General features: G+C 33.9%; 1 pseudogene; it reads right to left on the reverse strand.

The window, feature by feature from the left end:
• Positions 1-420: 420 nt before the first annotated feature.
• LOC120272226 lies at positions 421-4,188 on the reverse strand (annotated as a pseudogene).
• Between the last annotated feature and the right edge of the window lie 8,923 nt (positions 4,189-13,111).

Below are 13,111 nucleotides of genomic sequence, written 5' to 3' on the forward strand. Positions count from 1 at the left end.
GTTTGCAAGGAAATCAAATTTAATGAATATTAATCAAGTCCTTTAATTTTGATGTTTTGAATGGCTCATATTTTATGGTATATTTATGATTTTATTAAATAAATATATTTTAATGAAATATAAAATATAAATAATTAAAAAGATAAATGAAATGTTTGTGACTATATTTTATAATATACTTATTATAGAATATAGTTTAATATCTTCATAAAAAAATGTATTATTTATTTTTTTATTGATTACGATGTAATAATTCATTATTATTCACATATTTTTATTATTTTAAATATTTATCTTGAAAGATAAATTTCAAATATTGGTAGTTAATTATTTTATTAATTATATTTAAGATTTCATTAAATATTTATCTTCAACTGATGCCCTGTACTTTTTAAGGGCCATGCCCGGGAACTCACAACCTAAAGAACAAGAATAAAACACCAAGTGGAAAAAATCACAAACAAGACTTCAGAAGAAATCCACATCCATACAGTAAAATATCTAGGAATTGAGCTTCCAAAGACGTAAAATATATAACCATTTATAAAAATACCGCAGCAATTGATGGAGCATCTGATTGCCCAGGAGAGCCATGAGATACATCCATCCCCAGTATAATCATTGGACTCTTGGAAATCAAAGGCATCGAAGGTGACTGTTCAACTTGCAGAAATGAATTCATGCCACCGAGCTGCAGACCAAATAAAGGGGAAAAAAAGAAACGGCATTAAAACACACGAGTGTCAAGCAAAAATTTATTGAATAATTTTAGGCATGCACACCTCGGCATTGATTTTCAAAAGCACATTTGTGATGTATTGGTCATCGACTCTTGTTGGGGCCATGCACTGAGTAACAATGCCAAAGTCAGCAAGACATTTTCGCTTCCAAGGTCCAGGAAAGGGGTTGTGAAGATGATAATACCGTACTTCCAACATTATATGTAGAGTGTAGCAGAAGAGTGGTAGAAGGAAATCAAACCGTAAATGTCAGAATTCTCTCTCTGCAAGGAGAGAGAGGAGAAATCTGGGAGCACCTGGAAGCTTGGACTTAACCTGCTCAAAAACATATCTTCTACTCTAGCAATGGGTGTACCACACCTCATAGAAGGGTTCTCATCAAATACATCAAATGGCTGCTCTATAGTCTGAAACCATGAGTAACAAACCTCCATATGAACATCTCAAGTACATAGAAAATTCTTGAATAGTTCAGATTATGCAATCATAACATCAACTTACAATTCCCTTCATATTCCCACACTCGATCAGATCTCTTATCAGCCCCTCGTACATCACAACGAGCAGAAAAAGTTTACAACTGCCCAGCGATCGACAGTCCATGGCTCAATTAGTTTCTGCCATCATACAAAAAGCAAAAAAACTCGTTGGCACTGGCATGCTGAGAAAATAATCAACCCAGAGCTTGATAGAAACTAACATACCAAATACATCGTCCGTATCTTGGGAAAAAAATCTTCACCATTACCAACCTTCAACTGCCCAAAATAATTCTTTCTGCATTTAAAGGGAAAACACTCAGAGTCATAAAAGACAACAATGCAGCAGCAAAGAGTGCAAAATGAGAAGACGAACAAACCCTAGGAGCTGATAAGACACGTCCATCAATTTGCGTAAATTGTGTGGCTATTGAAACTCCACAAGCACACAACATGGGATCAGCATCATAGTTATTGTATTTCAAGGCCTGAAATAGAGATGGCATGTAAAAAGATGCACTCAGTCAAAATATAACAGGTCAGCTAAAACAAGAACAAATACAAACTGACCTCACTGAGAACACTCATTCTTTCTTGAGGTTTCTGTCAAGATTTTTCCACAAGTGAAGATCTCTGAAGTGAAGACAATGCCTTGGTGTACCTTCGCAATGACACCAAACCGCGGAGCTGAAAGGAAGCGGCAAAATCACGACTCCAGAAATTATGGAAAACATAACTAGCACAGGAAGGATACTAATAAACAAGCCAACCTACCTTAATGGGAATAAAGGTAGGCCGCTTTGGTTTCCCAACATTGATGCATGGCAAATCAGCAGAATATCTCAGCTCTACACCACGAATCTTCACAAAATAATCAAAAACTGTAATTTCAGTAGACTGGACACCACAGTCACTGTTCCCATTCCTCCCACTTCTCTGCTTAGGGGTGAGCCTGCAAAAAAAAAAAAAATTGAGTCAGTTCCCATGAGACTACTAACAAGCCTTAGACACTTGAATAAAAGTACTAGGAAACCCAGACAACATATCAAGCAATTGAGGACATTGTACATAGACAAGCTAAACCAATTTAATGACTGGAGGAGTCACTACAAAGATCAACTCTACATTTCTAAGACAAGGAAATTAGATTTAGGTAAGGAAGATTGACCAAAAATAATTGGTCAGCAGGAAGACTCTGTAATAGCCTGACAAAAAATAATTATACCACCCATCACATAAAAATAAAGCCAACCACAAACGACTCACAATTGCTGATTGCAGGGCAGTTCGCTCAAACCAACAATCTTGTATTCTGTGTTTGAAGGAGCAGCTTTTATCCTTCAATTCTATAGCATACGTTTTGCCTGTCAATGCATGAAAATAACCATTAGGTAAAATGCTGAGACCAGAACAGATAGCAGCTTTTAACTCAATTTCAACTCACTTTTGACCAACCGATTTGATAAGGATCTCTAACATTCTGATTAGCTATGAGAAAGTCTATAACGGGGCCAGGTCTAACTATCATGGTGGTTGAGACATCTGCAAACAAAAGTTAAGGCAATTATTGCTATATGAAAAACAAAGTTAACACACACACACACACCCCAATGTACACAGACACCTGCCAAAATGGCCAACTACAATTTTTGTAAGCACTGCATACCAATATTCAATGAGAGACCTCCTTGTGTGGTTCGAAAGCTGGAATGGAAGCCTCTGCGCATCCCAACACTCCCAAATCAGTAAAATTTGACGGTTTGAAAATAGGACTGCCGCACAAGAAGGCAACCCCGGGAACAAAGAGTCAATCATCTCAACCTTTGGAGATTGGGTTCGAACTGATGCCCTGTACCTAGAAATTAAGGGACATGCCCGGGAACTCACAACCTAAAGAACAAGAATAAAACACTAATCATCTCTTATCAGCCCTCGTACATCACAACGAGCAGAAAAGTTTACAACTGCCCCCAGCGATCGACAGTCGATGGCTCAATTAGTTTCTGCCATCATACAACAGCAAAAACTGGTTGGCACTGGCATGCTGAGAAAATAATCAACCCAGAGCTTGATATGAACTAATATATCAAATACCTTGCTATTGAAGTTCCATCGTCCGTATCTTGGGAAAAATCTTCACCATTACCAACCTTCAACTGCCACAAATAAAAATCAAGAAACAGCAAGTCATCCCAAAAATAATTCTTTTCTGCATTTAAAGGGAAAACACCCAGAATCATAAAAAGACAACAATGCAGCAGCAAACATACCCTCAAAAGAAAAATGTTTAGAAAAAAATGAAAAATTAAAAACGATCCTGCGTTCACAGTTCACAGAAGGGTCTTACGATAATCGAGTAAAAAAATCAACCGAAACCCCTCAAATGAAACGGCAAAAAGCGTGATATCAGACTCTAAAACGCAAATCCATCGAAAGCATCACTAAAACACCAAAAATACCAAACAAATCTCACTCCAAAGAGACCAAACCATCGAAAAAAATCTCAACCAAAACCCAAAAAAACAAGCAAAACACTACACTAATTGAAACAAACCCCCAAAATCAAAACAACTTCATCAAAGATAAAACCCATTCAACCATAAACCATCATCGGAAACCCGAAACCCTCCAAACCCCACAAACTCCAAACAACGCACTCATCTCACAACACCATCAAACCCAAAAATCCACACACAAAGAGCACCATTAACAACATAAATACCCAAAAAAAAAACTCAGAAAAACACAAAAATCCACAGATCTTTGAGACAACCTCAGAAACGAACACAGATCATGCCAAAATAAAACGCAGAGAAAGCACCACCGAAACCATAGAAACCCTAACCACATACCTCAGAGAGGATTCCGAGAACCAGAGAACCAATCTTCACTGCAGAGCTCTCTCTCTCTCTCTCTCTCTCTCGGTGAGCTCGCTCTCTATGGAAACCCACCCATTAACACTCGCTCTCAACTAGAGCCGCACGATAAAACCCTCGCCATTTGGCACGCGCACGTGCGGCACCCGCTCCCATCCTGTAAATTTTATATTTACCACCCTTTGACTTGCACATTCTTTTTTACCTTCGGTTCTCTGTGTGGCTGTTTATAGTTTTATTTATTTCATGATATTTATAATTTCTTTAAATATTTTTTTTTACTAAAATTGTTGGTGATAATATTATAGGATACTTCCAAATAATTATAACGTATTAAATATAAAATCAGATATCTGTACTATTAATATTACGGTTTCTATAAGAACAGAAAGTATGGCATGCCCTTTTTCTGGATCGTGACGAGTTGGCGACGAACATTCATGATCCGCGCTTTTGACTGTGATGCAAATCTACATTCCAAGGCGATCCACACCTCATGAGATGTGTTTAAGAGTAGCACTTGAGAGAGCACTTCTGGAGTCAGGGATGAGAGAATGGCGCTGAGGATGGCTTGATCTTGCTGCAGCCATGTCTGATACGCTGGGTTGGGAACCTGAGCTGTGCCACTCTCTGTGGACATGGTGATGATTTTTTCAGGGGCGCTGATGGAGCCGTCAACAAAACCCAGAAGCTGTTGGCTCCGGAGGTAAGGCATCATCTGTGCCTTCCAGAGAAGATAATTCTCATGGCCAAGCTTGATATTTATTAAGTGGCCGAAGGGTTGCGTTGGGAGTAAACCGGTTATTGTTGAAATCATGGTGCTGATGGTTTTAGATGAGGTAGAACTAGTGGTAGACATTTGGAAGAAGAAAAGGCTCTGATACCATGAAAGAATTCAATCATAGAAGAAAGATTGTTGCAATCCTGCACAGAAAATATGGTGCTGGTTGTGTTGTTTATATTGCTGAACCATGAACTATTCAGATCCTAAAAATGTGGCGGTAATCAAGGGGTACATAGGGAATGTGAGCTACAAGATAGCTTAGAGATTAGGACTAATAGAAGGCTAAGTACAGTATTATTCCCTTTTTTTTACATGGCAGGAAGAGCAGTTAGTGAATCACCATAAAGGCACTGTTGGAGGGTTTGGTATCCGCCTGAGGCCATTGACAGTGTCCTAAAGCAGCTTGTTGATTTTGCAAACAAGCCCATGATCCTGCATCAGGTACCCACTCCCTGAACTAGAGTTGGATGGAGCTAATGCTATTTTTAACTCTTTGAGTATCTTATCACTTTGTGATCAGATTGAAGCTTTGAGAGATGTGGGAGTGACTGAAGTTGTTTTGGCTATTGACTATCAACCAGAGGTTAAAACTCACTGAACTATCATACCAGGCATATATAGTAGCAAGCATGTGATGTTCTGCTGCCAGAGTATATCTATACGGCCATACCTCTTCATCAATTTGGATGATTAGTTTGCAAGGAAATCAAATTTAATGGATGTTAATCAATTCCTTTAATTTTGGTGTTGTGAATGGCTCATATTTTATGGTATATTTATGATTTTATTAAATAAATATGTTTTAATGAAATATAAAATTTAAATAATTAATAAGATAAATGAAATGATTGTGATCATATTTTATAGTATAATTATTATAGAATATAGTTTAATATCTTCATAAAAAAAAATGTATTATTTTTTTTATTGATTATGATGTAATAATTCATTATTATTCACATATTTTTATTATTTTAAATATTTATTTTGAAATATTAATTTTAAATATTGTTAGTTAATTATTTTATTAATTATATTTAAGATTTAATTAAATACATATTTTTTAATGAAATATACAAGGTAAATAATTAAAAAGATGAAAGAAATGATTGTGGGTCATATTTTATTATATAATTATTATCGAAGATATTTTAGTAAATATTTCTTCTTCGCTTTGTGCTAATTACCAAATCCCCATAATAATTACTACTAATTATTTAACTATTTAGAAATTAAATTGCAAATAATCATAATTAAGATAATTCTATTTTTGGATAAGAATTATAATAATCACATTGTATGAAAAACACACTAAAATATGTGAATTTACATATTTATTCAATACTTTATTTAAAAATTAAATTCCAAATCATCATAATAAAGAAAATTTTATTTTGAGATAAAAATTATAATCATCACATTGTATGAAAAAAACACATAAAAATTTTCAAAATAAGAATAAAATCTAAAGGGAGATTAATTACCGCGATGGTGGGATTAAAAAAATATTTAAAAAATTAAAAAATCTTGGAAGAGGGGTTTGTAACCACGGGATCGGGGTTACTAACCACAATCTCGGTGTTAGTATCTTCATAAAAAAAATGAATTATTTAATTACTTTTATTAATTATGATATAACAATTCATTATTATTCACATATTTTATTATTTTAAATATTTATTTTGAAATATTAATTTTGAATATTGTTAGTTAATTATTTTATTAATTATATTTAAGGTTTGATTAAATACTTATGTTTTAATGAAATATATAATGTAAATAATTAAAAAGATGAAAGAAATGATTGTGGGTCATAGTTTATTATATAATTATTATCGAATATAGTTTAGTAAATATTTCTTCTTCGCTTTGTGCTAATTACCAAACCCCCATGATTATTACTACTAATTAATTAATGCTTTATTTAAAAATACTTCTATTTGGGATGAGAATTATAATCATCACATTGTATGAAAAAACACATAAAAAATTTAAATTAAAAAAAAAATCTAAAGGGAGTTTAATTACCCAATGCTGGGTTAATTTACTCAATGCTCATAAGAATTTTATCTTTAAATATTGAAAAAATTTTTAAAAAAATTAAAAAAAACTAACCTATTATCACTAACAATTAAATTCCAAATCATCATAATAAAGATAATTTTATTTTGAGATAAAAATTATAATCATCACATTGTATGAAAAAACACATAAAAATTTTCAAAATAAGAAAAAAATCTAAAGGGAGATTAATTACCGCGATGTTGGGGTTAAAAAAATATTTAAAAAATTAAAAAATCTTGGAAGAGGGGTTTGTAACCACGGGATCGGGGTTACTAACCACAATCTCGGTGTTAGTATCTTCATAAAAAAAATGAATTATTTAATTATTTTTATTAATTATGATATAATAATTCATTATTATTCACATATTTTATTATTTTAAATTTTTATTTTGAAATATTAATTTTGAATATTGTTAGTTAATTATTTTATTAATTATATTTAAGGTTTGATTAAATACTTTTGTTTTAATGAAATATATAATGTAAATAATTAAAAAGATGAAAGAAATAATTATTATCGAATATAGTTTAGTAAATATTTCTTCTTCGCTTTGTGCTAATTACCAAACCCCCATGATTATTACTGTTAATTAATTAATGCTTTATTTAAAAATTAAATTGTAAATCATCATAATGAAGATACTTCTATTTGGGATGAGAATTATAATCATCACATTGTATGAAAAAACACATAAAAAATTTAAATAAAAAATCTAAAGGGAGTTTAATTACCCAATGCTGGGTTAATTTACTCAATGCTCATAAGAATTTTATCTTTAAATATTAAAAACATTTTTAAAAAAATTAAAAAAAACTAACCTATTATCACTAAAAAAAAAATTAGATTTATAAATAAAAAAATACAAAAATACAAAATTTTATATATTGGATGGAATTCTTGGTTTGTCATAATTACAAAAAGGCTATCATCCATCGAGCAAAGATCTCACTTCTCATTGTCCGCATTCAATTGATTCTTTCCTTTTCTTTATCTCTCAAGAGTGGTGCTCGTTTCGGTGTTTATATATATATATATATATATATATATGCTTTTAATGAGGCGTGATCTTTGGCCTAGAAAACTATGGAGCTTTTAGTGCCCATACTCGGTGGCCATGGCATGTTCATATTAAATTTTTTTAATATAGTAATATTTTTAAGGTATAAATATAGATGATTTATTGATTCCCGAGTATCCGTATGGCGGGGAAGAAGCGATAGTGAATCACCAATAAAGGCACTGTTGGAGGGTTTGGTATCCGCCTGAGGCCATTGACAGTGTCCCAAAGCAGCTTGTTGATTTTGCAAACAAGCCCATGATCCGCCTGAGGCCATTGACAGTGTCCCATTATCTAAAAAAAATATAATAACAAATGGATTATAATCCTCTTAAAATAACTAAAATCATTTTTAAAACTTGTCAACATATTTAAAAAAATTTAAAGATAAAATTTACATAGTGTAATAAGTATGATTTCTTAATAAATAGTAAAAGAATGAAGTATATATATTATGCTTAGATTAAGTATTCTTATAAACACTGGATTCCATGCACAAACTAAAGAAGAAGCAGCTCCTCATGATCTACTCTACAAGTATTTTAGAAAGGATGGATGTAAAGTATGATTTCTTAATAAATAGTAAAAGAATGAAGTATATATATTATGCTTAATTCGCTACATGCAAACCTGTTACTACACCAATGAACCAACTACTTCAGAAGCTACATGCTGAATTCGCTATGAAGGATTTGGGTGAGCTTCATTACTTCTGGGCATTGAGGTGAAGAAAACATCTACAGGGTATTGTTCTTACTCAATCCAAGTACACTTCCGATTTATTGAAGAAGATGAATATGGATAAATGCAAACCTGCTACTACACCAATGACTACTACAGAGAAGCTATCTCGAATGTAGGAGAACCTCTATCTTCCGAAGATGCAAACCTAAGTACCGAAGTATAGTAGGAGCCTTGCAATACCTTACCCTGAATAGGCCTGACATCTCCTTCTCGTAGAATAGAGTGTGTCAATTTCGCGATTCACCCACAACTCAACACCTAATGAGCAGTAAAAAGGATTCGAGATATCTCAAATACACACCGAGTATGGTCTATCAATGAACAAGTCCGACTCTGAATTAGTGAGTGTCTTCTTCGATGCTGATTGGGCTAGTTGCCCAGATGACAGAAAATCAACAAGTGGGTTTGCAGTATTCTTTGGGACAAATCTCATATCATGGAGCTCCGACAGAGCTACGGTCTCAAGGTCAAGCAATCGAGGCCGAATACAAAAGCTACCGGCCAATGCCACAACGAAGTCATTTGAGTTCGATCCCTTACTTGGTGAACTTGGAGTGTTCCAATCCGAGCGCCGTGCTTGTGGTGTGACAACCCTAGGCGCTATTTACTTGTCTCGCGAATCCCTGCTTTTTCATGCAAGGTCCAAACATATTGAGGTAGATTTCCACTTTGTTCGTGAAAGAGTTGCGCTCAAAGCATTGGAGATCAGGTTCATTCCAAGTCAAGTCCAAGTAGCTGATGTGTTTACAAAACCAGTAACAGCAAGACAACTAAGAATAGCTCAGGGCAATCTCAATCTGACGAGATGAGATTGAGGGGGAATGTAAAAAAAAAGGGAATAATACTGTACTTAGCCTTCTATTAGTCCTAATCTCTAAGCTATCTAGTAGCTCACATTCCCTATGTACTCCTTGATTACCGCCACATTTTTAGGATCTGAATAGTTCATGGTTCAGCAATATAAACAACACAACCAGCACCATATTTTCTGTGCAGGATTGCAACAATCTTTCTTCTCTGATTGAATTCTTTCACTTTTGAGTTTCTTCTCTGTGAGCAGATAGAACCTTTTGTTTTTTTCTTCTTCTGCAATTTTTTGGCCAATGTCCCAGAAATCAATTAGTATGGTTTCCTAAAATCAGTAAGTTGAGAGAGAGAGAGAGAGAGGTAGAGGGAGAAGGCGCGGCAGGCGCAGTACAGCCAGCGCCACCTCCTCCATGGTACTTTGTTTTTATTTTTTATTTTTCTATAAATGCGGGTTGGGAAGGACTCTATCCGTGTTCGTCCCTCTCGTCTCCAAACTTCAACTATCAAGATGAAATTTAGCTGGGCAGTTGCTTTAAAAATTTGGTTTGGTAGTGTGGCATGTTTAGGTTTTTACATTTTCGATTATCTCTTTTTAAAGGATCCAAAAAAATATGAGGTGGCGAAGCAAGTCATCTTGTGGTTTTCAGTTGTTATTATTGGTATATCTGGTTTGCTCTATATTGGTGCTTGTTTTTTCTCGATCAAATATTGGATCGGACATTGGTTTGGGTTTGAAACAGGTGTGATTTTTTTTTTAAACAATTTTTTATTAAAGTTAATCACTAACTTATATGCATATACAGGGACAGTGTCAAAGACCATGCATCGCCGAAGTAGACAGCATGCTTGTTATCAATTTGCTGGAGTACTTTTTATTTTTGGTGGCTGCTGTCTCGTAATGTACTACTTAGTAACTAGTAAAATCACGGGAAGCCTGGTGAAAGACTCTCTTTCTGGTGCTGCACTCTCAGGGTTTTTTAGCTTTGCTATTTACATGTTTTTATGTATAGTTGAATATTTGAAGAAATTCTTTTTTGATGCTGAAGGTTTGTTTGTTTTTTTTTTAATTTTATTTTTTCCGTTTGAGATACATATTTATTATTTTTTTTTTCTGTTCAAAGAAAAATGAAGCCGAGGAGACGGATCGACCCACCGCCACCGCCATCGCAAAACGACTTCTTAACCCCTCGAAAAAGGCCCCCCACCGCCACCACCAACGACTTCTCGTCCCCGAGAAGCCACCATCATCATCATATCGTGTTTTCTGTCTTTTGTCCTTTTATTTATGTAACTTAAATTGCTTTTTGCATGGACACATGCAAAGCATGGCTAGTTTGGTGGGATAAATGGCATCATCATTAATTAGAACCCTCACTAATCGGATGTAGAGCTTGTATGCTCATCTCGATTTGCTTTTAATGTCAAGGTAGCATTAAATTGTCGTTATTGTTTCAATTGTCTCGAATGTCGAGGTTTTTTTGTATGGGTTTTGTATTATTTAACTTCCGACCCTTTAAATGTGTCATAACCCGCTTGTTTTTAGACCCATCATTGCGAGTAAGAAGAAAAACAAAAAGGTTCTATCCGCTCACGGAGAAGAACCTCAAAAAGTATGGCGAGGAGGAGCGCTTAGTGAATCACCAATAAAAGGCACTGCTGGAGGGTTTGGTATCCGCTCGAGGCCATTGACAGGTGTCCCAAAGCGACTTGTTGATTTTGCAAACAAGCCCATGATCCTCAGATCAGTACCCACTCCCCCGAACTAGAGTTGGATGGAGCTAATGCTATTTTTAACTCGTTGAGTATCTTATCACTTTGTGATCAGATTGAAGCTTTGAGAGATGTGGGAGTGACTGAAGTTGTTTTGGCTATTGACTATCAACCAGAGGTTAAAACACACTGAACTATCGTACCAGGCATATATAGTAGCAAGCATGTGATGTTCTGCTGCCAGAGTATATCTATACGGCCATACCTCTTCATCAATTTGGATGATTAGTTTGCAAGGAAATCAAATTTAATGGATGTTAATCAAGTCCTTTGATTTTGGTGTTTTGAATGGCTCATATTTTATGGTATATTTATAATTTTATTAAATAAATGTGATTTTGGTGTTTTAAATGGCTCATATTTTATGGTATATTTATGATTTTATTAAATAAATATATTTTAATGAAATATATAATGTAAATAATTAAAATGAATGAAATGATTAAGGGTCATATTTTATAGTATAATTATATTTAATTTCTTTTATTAATTATGATGTAATAATTCATTATTATTCACACATTTTTATTATTTTAAATCTTTTAAAAAAATATTGGAACGACAAGAAAACTTATTGGCCCCATGAAAACCACAAGAGAAGAAGAAGACGAAGAAGAAGAAGAAGAAGAGGGTGGTGAAGGTTGGAAGAAGGAGGAGAAGGAGAAAGGTAGGAGAGACAGTGATGGAGAAGAAGAAGAAGAGAGAATATGATGGTGGCTTAACTAGGCAGGATGTTCAAAAAGCAAAAATTGAAATATGGAATAATAATGGGTTGGGATTAAGAGAGTAATTAAGTTGAGTTTAATGCTCATATAATCCTGTTTATCTCTCTCTCCCTTTGTATTCTCATTTTTTATCATAAATTAATTAATGGGAATTTTAAAAAAAAATTGAAAATTGAAGGAGGAGGTCTATTTTTATATATTTTTTACTTTTTTTTTTAATTAAGTTTTGTGAATCATATGGATTTGGTGGAAAAAGACGTTGGTAATTGGCACTGGGATTAAATAATTTAATTTGGTGGAGAACAGAATTATTTTTTTTATTTTTAATTGAATTTTTTTAAACAAATTCATAGGGATCCAATGTTTGAAGTATATATATTATGCTAGTAAAAGAAAGATTAAGTATTCTTATAAACACTGGATTCCATGCACAAACTAAAGAGGAAGCAGCTCCTCATGAACTACTACAAGTATTTCAGAAAGGAAGGATGTACACACTTGAATAAGAACAATACACAAACTTTAAAAAAAATCCAATATAATATCGACTAGCATTACAAAAATTACAGAATTTGTGCTCTTCTGCCAATGGAGAAAATTAGCTGGTGAAGTTAAAAAAACAGAACATTACAGAAGGTGAGACAATTGGCTTAGTACCTGGCTTACAAGTGCTTGAGAATACATAAGAACTCCCAATACATAAGAACCTGGAAGACTGAAAAACTAATACTATGTAATGCGGCTGAGAAACTTACCTTCAGAACAGGTTTTTTTGGTTTTTCAAAACTCATGAAATCGCTATCAGGGGGGGTCACCTTTTCAAAAATCCATGAGATCAGAAAAATCAAGTGTCCAATCTGTCCTGTAAGAACTCCCAATACATAAGAACCTGGCTTCTGTGGAGATAAGGTGAGTGTAACAGTATTTCTGCCTGGTTTCAAGACGGGCATCCAGACATTTTTATAGCCTACAAAAAAATGAACTTAAGTCATGAACCCTATTAAACGGCCTCTAAAAACCAAAAATAAGGACAAAGCAACAATGAAATTTTTCAAGTTTTTA

Source organism: Dioscorea cayenensis, chromosome 11 (genome assembly GCF_009730915.1).
Source record: "Dioscorea cayenensis subsp. rotundata cultivar TDr96_F1 chromosome 11, TDr96_F1_v2_PseudoChromosome.rev07_lg8_w22 25.fasta, whole genome shotgun sequence".
Lineage (NCBI taxonomy): Eukaryota > Viridiplantae > Streptophyta > Magnoliopsida > Dioscoreales > Dioscoreaceae > Dioscorea > Dioscorea cayenensis.